Source organism: Equus quagga, chromosome 7, assembly GCF_021613505.1.
Source record: "Equus quagga isolate Etosha38 chromosome 7, UCLA_HA_Equagga_1.0, whole genome shotgun sequence".
In the NCBI taxonomy this organism is placed as follows: domain Eukaryota; kingdom Metazoa; phylum Chordata; class Mammalia; order Perissodactyla; family Equidae; genus Equus; species Equus quagga.
In genome coordinates, this window is record NC_060273.1 from 109,538,286 (window position 1) to 109,550,509 (window position 12,224).

General features: G+C 33.2%; 1 protein-coding gene across 1 annotated transcript in view; it reads left to right on the forward strand.

Annotated features, from left to right (window-relative positions):
- Positions 1–12,224, forward strand: part of SLCO6A1 (solute carrier organic anion transporter family member 6A1) — a 139,917-nt gene that overhangs the window by 115,138 nt on the left and 12,555 nt on the right. The gene's annotated exons all lie outside the window — the stretch shown is intronic.

The following is a 12,224-nucleotide window of genomic DNA, read 5'->3' on the forward strand; positions in this document are numbered from 1 at the left end:
GTTGATTCATTGGGTATGGGTATTTATTGATTATCTACTTCTATATTAGGCAATTTGACCATGAGAAAACATCAGTGTCAATAACAAAAGAACATAATAGCTTTTAGAATTTTAGAGTTTCAGTCCATAAATTTATTGTTATTTTAAATTAAACCAACATTTGTTATTCATTTGTTCTTCCTGAATGTGTGAAATATAGTTAGTATTTATTTTTATCATGGTAGCAGAATAATTGGTCATCTTCAAATTCTTCTTTTTAAGAGACTAACATAAACCTTTAAGTCATGAAGAGCAATTTGCTGTCCCATAGGAAAGCAGACTAGAAAACATGAATAAATATATGCAAAAAGAAAGAAATCTGAATTTGGGACATGTGGTCTTTACCTTCAGTGAACTTGCAATTTAGGTGGGAGAGAAACCTGGGACATAGAAATACGGTGAAGCAGCTTTTTTATTCACTTATCCGTGTCTGGCACTGAAACAAGGACCAATGAGATATGGACTTTGCCTTCAAGTTGCTTAGAGTTTGAGAGGGGGAGAAAAACATATAAAAATAAGTGCAGTGAATACTTAGAGGTGCTTTGATTAAAGCTTATACAGACTGATCCAGGAACAAAGTGGAGAAAATGGTCATTTTTATCTAGGATGAGTTAGAAATTCTATAGAAGGAGTGGCACTTGAACTGAGTCGCGAAGATAAGTGATTTCTCATAATGCAAGCAGAGTGGGGACAAATTCTTAACAGGAAAAGTGAGGAGTGAAAGTAGTCAAAAATGTGTGAAATATCTTAGCAAGAAGTTTGCTATGCCTAGAGTAGCGTGATGGTGAATGGGACAAGGAGATTTCAGCTTAGTAAGGGCCTGATCATCGGATGCTTTCTTTGCGATGTTAACGTGAATGGTGTTATCCTGTGTATACGTGGAAGCCATTGATAACAGTAAACCTCAGAAGTAAAAGTGATCAAATATGTGTTTTCGACAGAGTTCTTTGAAGATAGTGTGGAGGATGAAGCTGAGGGTAGAAAACTGGAGAAAAAGGAAAGTATTTAGAAGACCACATTTTGGAATTTATCTCTGTTAAGAGAGAGAGATAATAGAATATATTTGAGAAATAGTTTGGGTAAAATGGCAAAGTTATTAATTTGATATTCCTGATACAAAATATGGAGAAATTTAAGACTATGTCCAGATTTCCAATCTGGGGAACTATATGAATGATAATCCATTAACTGAGATAAGAAATTCAAGAAGAGAAAGCTCAGATTGAAGATAATCAGTACAATGTTGAACGTGCCTTATTTAAAATTCATGTGAAACATCCAAGGAAATATTCCCAGCAGTGAGATGAGAAAGATGATGATAGTAATTTTCCACAAGTTTAGTTCTGAATCTTCTCACTTCTCCTGGTAATTATTCAGAGCAATAAGGAGAATAAAACACACATGCATGCACACACGTGCATGCATATACTATTGTTTCAGTACAATTATGAGATAGATAAAAAATGACCAAGTTGAAATTGCATTTAAGTATTGCCAAAATTGTAGCATAACTGGAAGCCAGCTTGTAGATTCACAAAGATGTTACAAAGGATAACAGGAAATGTGGAGAGTGTCTCAGTATTGACAGATCTCAGATACCTGTAGCATATATTTCTGCTCAGACAGAGAGGGCCCCACCCTAAGGCGGAAGTTCTGGGAGCAGGATCTAGGTAGATAAGTCAAGGCAGAGTCTTTCTGGAAAGAATGAGAGAAAAGGCTTGGAAAATGCCAAGGATGTCCAGACATGACAGATCTCAAAAAGTGCTGCAAAATATACTTTCCATAAATGAATATATAACCTAGGAAGGCAAGGAATGTGAAGGGATCTCAGAAGCCCAGGGCTGGCAGTAGAAGTTCTTTTGAAGCAGGTCAAATTTGGAGAAGCAGAGAATGTATAATCATACATAGGAAATATATTTAAATCTTCTCCTCTATCAACAGAGGAGATAACTCTTCAGTTTTGAAGCTTGGAAGCCCTGGTCCATGTTCCATCCCCACACTATTTCTGCCTGTAGTTTAAGAAAACCCATCTCATTCAAGTAGGAGTAAGTAGAAAAGGAGAAGGTTCTTCCTACATTCAAAATAATTATAGTGAAAGAAATGGAAATTGTTAAGCATTACTTTACTACAGACAATGAAAACTCACTAGAAAAATGTAACCACAAATCAGATAAAAAATAAATGTAACTATATGTAAGTTTAAACTACAAAAATTAAACAATCAATCATGGCTACAAAACAAGAGAAGAACAGCTAGAGGAAGGAGCCTATGGAATGAAAACAGACACAACTTAGGAAAGAAAGAAAAGGGAAAAACTTCAGAAATGAGAACTAAATTATAAAGCACATAAGGAAGTAAAGACAACACAGAAAGCATGTGTGGGGCATAGGAAACAAACAAACAAAAGGAAATAGAAATGGAGAATATAAAATAAAAATAAGAACAAAAGTATTAGAGAAAAGAGGCAAATGTAGAAGATAAGAAAAGGAGATCCAACGTACACATAACTGGAGTCCCCAAAGGAGAAAACTAGAACAAATAGTAAATGTTTAAATCTATAGTTAAATTAAACTTTACTGAAATGATATTTAATAAATACTGAAATAATAAGTAATAATGATAAATAATGAATAAATACTGAAATAAAATAAGATTTGAATTTCCATATTGAAATGGCATATCAAGTATCTAGGGAAATTGACCCAGAACAGTCAACATTGAGATATACTGTAGTAAAATTATTGAATGCAAAGGTGAAGAAATAATCCTTTTGTCATCTAAAAAAAAGAGAAAGCAAAAATGTTTGGCATCAGATTTCTCAGCAGCAACCCTCACCTCAAGAAGACTGGAGAAACACTTGAAAGATCCTCAAGGAAAGAAATGAGCTCATTAATTCATCATCAACAGACTGCCCTAAAATTATAAACAGTTTTGATATGGAAGAACCCAAGAAATGTTGTTATGAGAAACTCCTTAAGAATCCACAGCAAGGCAAGTTATAACCAACCAAGATATGACTGGGGAGACTTTGATAAAAGATCTGGTGGTGAGCATTGAATATGTTAAACTAAACAAATTTAACAACTTATATTTAATATGTGTAACAATATAATTAATTTATGCTAGAACTAAGCTGAGCATAAAGGTGGCAAAATAGAATGAAATGTAATATGCTTTGATTAAGTAGAAATTACACAACTAACAAAAATGAGAGAGGAAAACAGGGTAGAGATCAAAAGAAGGGTAAGCTTGCTGGCTGGATAATAATGGAGAGTCACGGGATATCATTTTTACAGACATTTTATTGAAGCATAATATATATTCAGGAGAGTACCCAAATCGCAAGTATACAGACTGATGGATTTTTACAAAGTGAACACACCTATGTAACCACAATCCAGTTCAAGAAATTGACAAATACAAGTATTCCAGAAGCCCCTTCCCCAAATCCTTGTCTCTAACCTCTCATCCCTAAAGATTACTGCTATCCTGATTTCTATAATGAATAGGTTAATTTGTTCTGTGTTTGAAATGTATGTACCCTCAGGAGGATACAGCACATAGTCCTTTGTGTCTGCATTATATTATTCAACAATGTGCTTATAATAGTCATTCGTATGGGTGCGTATAACGTAAATTTATTTTGATTGCTCTATAGTAATCCAATCGGATTTTCTAAAATGATGGAAATTACCTGCATCTCTGCTGTCCAGTATGGTAGCCTCTAACCACAGATGCCTATTGAGCATTTGAAATGCAGTTAGTGTGAATGAGACACTGAACTTTTAATTTTACTTAGCATTAATTGATTTAAATTTAAGTAGGCACATATGGCTAATGGTCACCATATTGTACAGCGTAGTTTTGTAGTAGTTCATTGTATGAATATACTAAAATTTGTTCCTTTGTTCTACAGTTAATGTTGTTTCCAGTTTAGGGTTATTATGACTATTGTTTCTCTGAACATTCTTGTTCTTATCTTTTGGGGGAATATATGAATTTATTTCTGTTGAGTACCTATATAAACAGCAGAATTGCTGGGTCATAGGGTATATATATGTTAAGCTTTTTATAAATTTAAAAAGTATTTGTATGAATTCATTGTTCTTCTAGCAGTCTATTTTAAATTGTTTTTAAACTCAAGCAATTTTGATGTGTGTGTGTTGATGTTATTATGAACTTCCTTATTCAGAAGACTGATGTTATTGAGCATATTTTCATTTATTTATTAACCACATTAATATGCAATTTTGTCAAATGTCTGTTTTGTCCTTTTGTCTATTTTTACACTTGGTTGTAATGTCTGTTGGGTTGTCTTTTTATTATTGATTTGCAGGAGTTCTTTATATATTCTTTATACATAGTCCAATTGGGGGGTCATTTGTCATATATATTCATGACAAATATATTATTCAACTCTGTGGCTTGCCTTTTCCCTCTGATAATGGCATCTTTTGAGTGAAACAAATTTTTAATTTTAATGTCCTGTTTAAGAATTCTTTGCTTAATCAAAATCATGAGGACATTTCCTATGTTATTTTAATAAAAGATTATAAAGTAAACAATTCAGCTGGAAATGATTTTTTTGTACAAAGTAGAGATCCAGGTTTATTCTTTTTTATATGCATACTAATTGACCAATGCCATTTTTTTCCAAGGTTATCCTTTCCCCACAGCAGTGTACCAACAGACTCTATGTATGTGGGTCTATTTCTGCTCTTTATTCTGTTCCATTGGTTTATTTGTGCATCCCGGCACCAATATTACACTGTCTTAATTGCTGTATATTTATTGTGAATATTTATATCAGTCTTTGTTGTAAATCTGTCTTGAAGATTATCTTGGCCATTCTTGGCCCTTTGTATTTCCAGGTGATTAAAATGACCTAGTCAATGTCAATAAAAAACATGCTGAGATTTCGATTGGAATGCCTTTGAATCCAGTTCGGAGAATTGCTATATTTACCACACTAGGTCTATCAATCAGTCACTTCTTTTGTTTAATAAAATCTTTATTTATTTCTCCCAATAATGTTTGATAATTTTCATTTTCAGGGTGGAAGTCTTATACCTCCTTCATTAGGTTTGTTCCAAGGTACTTGCTGTTTTTGATGTTTAGTATAGCATAGTATGATATAGTTGTTTATTGCTGGTATGAAGAAATGTAATTTATTCTTGTGCTTTGACCTCATATTCTGTGACTGTGCTTGTATTAATTTCTGATAGTTAGTTGGTAGATGATTTCAGATTTTCTATGTACATAATCATGATCTACAAACAATGATTTTTATTCCTTTCCAGCCTTTACACCTCTTTTCTCTTGCACTGCTTAAGCTATCCTGTACAATGTGCATAGAAGTAATGATAGTTCTATCCTTGTTTCTTATGCTCATCAGGATGAAGACTCTTGATATTTCATTGTTAGGCATGAAATTTGCTGTAAATTTCACCATTAAGTGTGGTATTGATACCATCTATCAGAAGAAACCAGTTTGTTTCCATTCTTAGTTCACTAAAACTTTTTTAACTAATAATTTTTGAAATTTATCAAATGCATTTGCTGTATCTATTGAGGAGATCACAATATGATATTTCTACTTTATTATAGGACTAAATTGGATTTGTCAGTAGCTTGATTTGTTTTGTTGATAGTGTTTAGAATTTTTGCATCTCTATCCACGAATAAGGTTGCCTTTTAGTTTCCCCTTTTTATTAATGTGCTTATTAGGTTTTGACATTGATGATATTCTGGCCTCATAAATGAGCTGGGAAGTAATTCCTCTTTTCCTAATATTTGGACTATTTTATGATGATGTGGTGTTATTTTTTAAATTAAGTCTTTGGAGGAAAGCACTTGTGATGTCACTTGGGCCTGGAAATTTCTTTGAGAAGGTTTTGAATTAAAGATGGAATGTCTTTGTGTGTGTGTATGAGTATGGGACTAATAAGTCTTTTTGCTTTTATCTTTATAATTTCCATCATTTTACTTTTATGTTTATAGTATTTTTATTTTATTTACACATATCCTACATTGGTATATATACCTTTTCTACCCAAGTATGAATTTAGCTGCATCCCCAAAATCTTGATATATATTTTTTCTCATTCTTTCAACTTAAATATGCCTTTCAATGTCTTTTTTTATTTGGACCATGTGTCACTTGGAAGTGTATAGTTTAATTTCTAAACATTTGGAAATTTTCTTGTTATAGTTTTATTTTAGATTAAGTACACTGTTTCAGAGAACGTCTTTTTATGGTTTCTCTCCTTTCCTTTTTATGGCTTGCTTTCTTTAGATTTGCAAATGATTTAAAGGCTTTGTTTATCAAGGTGGGTTTGTCTATTCTTTTTTTCCTATCATTTTTGCTGTATATATTTTAAGTCTTTATTAGTTGAAAACAAATTTAGACTTGCTACAACTTCCTGCTTTACTGATCCCTTTATCCTTATGAAATATTCCTCTTTATCTCTTGTAACTTTTCGTCTTCGAGTTGCTTTTTCTGACTTTAATATTGCTTCATCAGCTATATTTTTATTAGCATTTGCACAGTACACATTTTCCATCCTTTTACTTTCAACCTTTCTCTGACAATATATTTAAGGTATGTCTAGTATCAGTGTATAGCCGACTTTTAAAAAGAAAATCCAGTCTAACAATTTAGTTTTTCAATTGGAGTAGATAGACTACTAAGTTAAAAAGAATTCCTAATATGTTTGGGTTCTCATCTATCATCTTAGTGTTTGTCTTAAAATGTTTCCTACTAGTTCTTTTAGTTTCTTTCTTTACTATTTTGAATTGATCAAGTTATTTGTTTTCATTATTTTCCCTCTATTATTTTGCTACTTGTTTTATTTTATATATGTATACTATATATTAAACATATATAATATATGTATACATATATACATATATAATATACATATATTATATATATTATAATATAATATATATTATATATATAAAATACATATATTTTGTTATATATATAACAAAATCACTGGGATAAAACTAAGTGTAAAGAAGCAACAGACAGGTTGAATAAATAATTACATTTCTGCACAATAAAATATAATGCAACTAAAAAAATGAATAGGGAGGAGCTCTATGTTCATATAGGAAATGATCTTAAAGATGTACTGTTACAGGAAAAAATCAGGTACAGAACAGTGAATACAGTATGCTACTTCCTATGAAGAAAGAAGGGAATATATATATATATTCCCTATATATCTATATCTATATCTATATCTATATCTATATCTATAGATATGCATTTATAGTTATTTGTATTTGCATAAAGAAACACTGGAGGTATAAACAAGAAAGTAATTAAAACAGTAACCTAAAGAGGTGGAGTAGAAATGGGGGTAGATGAGGGCAGGGGTTTATGCAAGCAAGTCTCTCCAGTGTGTTTTTTTATATTGTTTGTTTTCCAAAGCATGTAATTATACCACAAATTCAAGAAAGTTGAATTTTTTAAAAGTACAATAAAAGTCAAAGCCAAAGACATAAATTGTGAAATCATTATCAAATAAGTGATAATTAAAGTCAGGGAAGTAGGGTAGGATGGAGTAGTTTGCAGCAGGCCAGTGCTCCTCCAGAGGATAACCAGAAACGCTGGGTTAAATGATAAAAATTATATATTTAAAAGCAGAAAGTGGCAGAGGACTAGAGAGAGGCCAATTCCAGAGAGAGCAGAAGCTTTTGAAGGCAAAGAGGTGTTTGTCAATTCTTGATGAGGGCTAGATGCTGACAATCTGGACGAGGTCCTGGGGGACGGTCACTAGTGGGTGACAAGCAACCTGGCAGAGTTTTAGGTGATCACATGAGGCTAAGAAAGACAAAATTCTTTTTCCTTTGGAGAAATTTGCTGAAATCTGAAGGTGAAGCTTAGGTCTAAACAGAAAAGTATAACAATTTGTCTATAAGTCTCCATCAAGGTGCTCATTAAGAAAAACTAGTTCTTCAGTTCTTTTCCTTCCATCCGTCATTATGTTTACATGCTTCGAAGTCTTCTCATCTGTGATAGTCAGCATGGATTCAAACAAGAAGGCAGATGAGCACTTTAAGAAAAAAAGTAAAATAAAGGAGAAATATTTAAAGTATGCTACAAAGAAAATGTAGAAAAACGCAATGAGAAAACTATAGGACAATCTAACTTAGTCTGAGGATTCAGAGAGGGTATCCCTGAAGAAATGACATTTAAGCAGAGCCCCATAGGATGGGGAATGAGTATTTCATACAGTGGGAACAACATATGCGAAGATTCCAAGTGAGAGATGAGGCTTTATAAGAGTGCTGTATTAAAGAAGGCCTTTGTTGGTGATAAAGGCAAAAGCTGTGAGGTGGCATGTGATGAGACTCATGAGAGCAGGCTGACCCCTGTAAATATTTTTGCAATTCTAGATTTTATCCTAAAAACAATGGGAAGCCCCCTAAGGATCCTAGTGGGGCAGTGAAATAATCAGAATTTCACCTTAAAAATTCACTTTGGCTCTTATGTGAAGAGTGGACTGAAAGGATAAGGATGGTTTTTGGGGGATAAATCAGGAAGTCATTCCATCTCTTTTCGGGCAGAGGATATAGGTTGAGAATTGGCAAGTGGAATTAGAGGTGAAAAAAATCAGAGGAAGAGATATGAAAAAAATTTGTTTTTAAAAATTGCTGTATTTGATTATTGATTGTCTGTGGTGAATGAGGAACAGGATGGTATCAAGGATGCCTCTTTCCAGGTTTGGGTCTTGAAAACTGCATGGATGATGGTGCCAATTCTTGTGATAGGGAGCACTAGGGAAAGAGCAACTTTTGTGCAAGACAGGAACTTAAATCTAGAACTGATGTTTCATAAGAAAGGCATGGACTGAAAATCTAAGTTTATAAGTTATGAGATGGTGGGAGCCACCTTTCACATTGTGCAAGAGTACTAATAAATTTTTTGTTTACTGCATGAAATTCTTGCATCATCCTATCATATCTTTACTCATTAGACAAAATACGAAAAAGCATTCACTTCATTGTTAAAACATAATAGTTTTTCATTAAAAATTTGTTTTTTCAATACATATTTATTATTTATTTGGGGGCTGTTCATTTAGCTGATTTTTGGAAAATCCTAGGAATCATTAATCTTTTCATCTTGTTTTGTGTATTAGTTAGAAAGAGGGTTATAATCAAATTGAAGATAAACAAATACTTCTTAATGATTATACTTATGAGTTATGATCAGCTCTGTATATGCCTCAGAGAGCACCAATATCATATTGCATATAAGAAAACTACTTGTGCTAAATGAAACAGAACACTCAATTATAGTTAAGCATATGACCAACATTTCCACTTTATACCGAAAACTTTATACTAAAGTGTGATTCTAAAATGCGACATTTTACTTCTTTTACCTCTCTTTAATGAATCTGCTCATAATAAAAGTGTAAGTTATTTTTTATTTAAAAATATAATTATCATTGGAGAATTGGCTAATTTGTTTTCATTTTCCTAGTAGTAAACATTTGAGGAAGGAATATATATTTTTAGCGGGTTGATATGGGTCACACCAATTGTCACAAAATATACATATGCTACATTTTAATAAATTGAGTCATTTTGGATGAAGATGTTGGTCGTACTAGTTTATTGTTCAAGTTCTAGAACAAGGAAACAAAGGATAAAAATAGAGTTTGTTTAAATGTCCATTTAAAATGTAGCTCTTATTTTTTTAAATTTATTTTTTAATTCTTTTTATTTTTGGATGTACATCATATTTCGAATTCTGTGTACATTACATCGTGTTCACCACCCGAAAACTAGATAGAGTCCATCCCCTCACATGTGCCTAATCACTCCTTTTGCCCTCCTCCCTCCCACCTACACCTACAGTAACCACCAATCCAATCTCCAACGCTATGTGTTTTTTTTGTCGTTTTTATCTTCTACTTACGATTGAAATCATGTGGTATCTGACTTTCTCCCTCTGACTTATTTCACTCAGCATAATACCCTCAAGGTCCATCCATGTTGTCACAAATGGCCAGATTTCATCTTTTCTTATGGCTGAGTAGTAGTCCATTGTGTATAAATACCACATCTTCTTTATCCATTCGTCCTTTCATGGGCGCCTAGGTTGCTTCCATATCTTGGCTATTGTGCATAATGCTGCAATGAACATAGGGGTGTAAGTATCTTTATGCCTTTGTGTTTTCAAGTTCTTTGGATAAATACCCAGCAGTGGAATAGCTGGATCATATGGTAGATCTATTCTTAATTTTCTGAGGATACTCCATACTGCTTTCCATAGTGGCTGCACCAGTTTGCACTGCCACCAGCAGTGAACAACGGTTCCCTTCTCTCCACATCCTCTCCAACATTTGTTGTTTCCTGTCTTGTTAATTATAGCCATTCTGACCGGAGTGAGGTGATACCTCATTGTAGTTTTGATTTGCATTTCCCAGGTAGCTAATGATGTTGAGCATCTTTTCATATGCCTGTTGGCCATCCCTGTATCTTCTTTGGAGAAATCTCTGTTCAGATCTTTTGTCCATTTTCTAATTGGATTGTTGGTTTTTTTGTTGTTGAGCTGTATTGCTTCTTTGTATATTTTGGATATTAACTCCTTATCTGATATATGGTTTGCAAATATCTTCTCCCGATTGTTAGGTTGTCTTTTCGTTTTGCTGATAGTTTCCTTTGCTGTGCAGAAGCTTTTTAGTTTGATGTAGTCCCATTTGTTCATTTTTTCTTTTGTTTCCCTTGCCTGGTTAGACATGGGACTTGAAAATATGCTACTCAGACTGATGTCAAAGAGCGTACTGCCTATATTTTCTTCTAGAAGTCTCATGGTTTCGGGTCTTACATTCAAGTCTTTAATCCATTTTGAGTTGATTTTTGTGCATGGTGTAAGGGAATGGTCTACTTTCATTCTCTTCCATGTGGCTGTCCAGTTTTCCCAACACCATTTACTGAAGAGACTCTCCTTTCTCCATCACATGCTCTTGGCTCCCTTGTCCAAGGAGCCAAGTTAGCTGTCCATAAACGTGTGGGTTTACTTCTGGGCTCTCAATTCCGTTACATTGATCTGTGTGTCTGTTTTTGTGCTAGTACCATACTGTTTTGGTTACTATGGCTTTGTAGTATAATTTGAAATCAGGGAGTGTGATACCTCCAGCTTTGTTATTTTTTCTCAGGAATCCTTTGGCTATTCGGGGTCTTTTATTGTTCCATATAAATTTTAGGATTCTTTGTTCTATTTCTGTAAAAGATGTTGTTGGAACTTTGACAGGGATTGCCTTGAATCTATAGATTGCTTTAGGAAGTATGGAGATTTTAGTGATGTTAATTCTTCCAATTCCAAGAGCACGGAATATCTTTCCATTTCTTTGTGTCTTCTTTGATTTCTTTCAACAATGTTTTATAGTTTTTGGTGTACAGATCTTTCACCTCTTTGGTTAAGTTTATTCCTAGGTATTTTATTCTTTTTGTTGCAATTGTAAATGGGATTGTATCCTTAATTTCTCTTTCTGCTACTTCGTTGTTAGTGTATAGAAACGCAAGCAATTTTTGTACATTGATTTTGTATCATGTGACATGACTGTATTCCTTTATTATTTCTAAAAGGTTTTTAGTGGAATCTTTAGGGTTTTCTAGATATAAAATCATGTCGTCTGCAAAGAGTAACAGTTTCAATTCTTCTTTTCCAACGTGGATCCTTTTTATTTCTTTTTCTTGCCTGATTGCTCTGGCTAGGACTTCCAATACTATGTTAAATAAGAGTGATGACAGTGGGCATCCTTGTCTGGTTCCTGTTCTTAGAGGGATAGCTTTCAGTTTTTCTCCATTGAGAATGATATTTGCTGTGGGTTTGTCATAGATGGCCTTTATTATGTTGAGGTATTTTCCTTCTATACCCATTTTATTTAGAGTTTTTATCATAAATGGATGTTGTATCTTGTCAAATGCTTTCTCTGCATCTATTGAGATGATCATGTGATTTTTATTCTTCATTTTGTTAATGTGGTGTATCACTTTGATAGATTTACGGATGTTGAACCATCCCTGCATCCCTGGAATGAAACCCACTTGATCATGATATATGATCTTTTAAATGTATTGTTGTATTTGATTTCTTAGTATTTTGTTGAGGATTTTTGCATCGATGTTCATCAGTGATATTGGCCTGTAATTTTCTTTT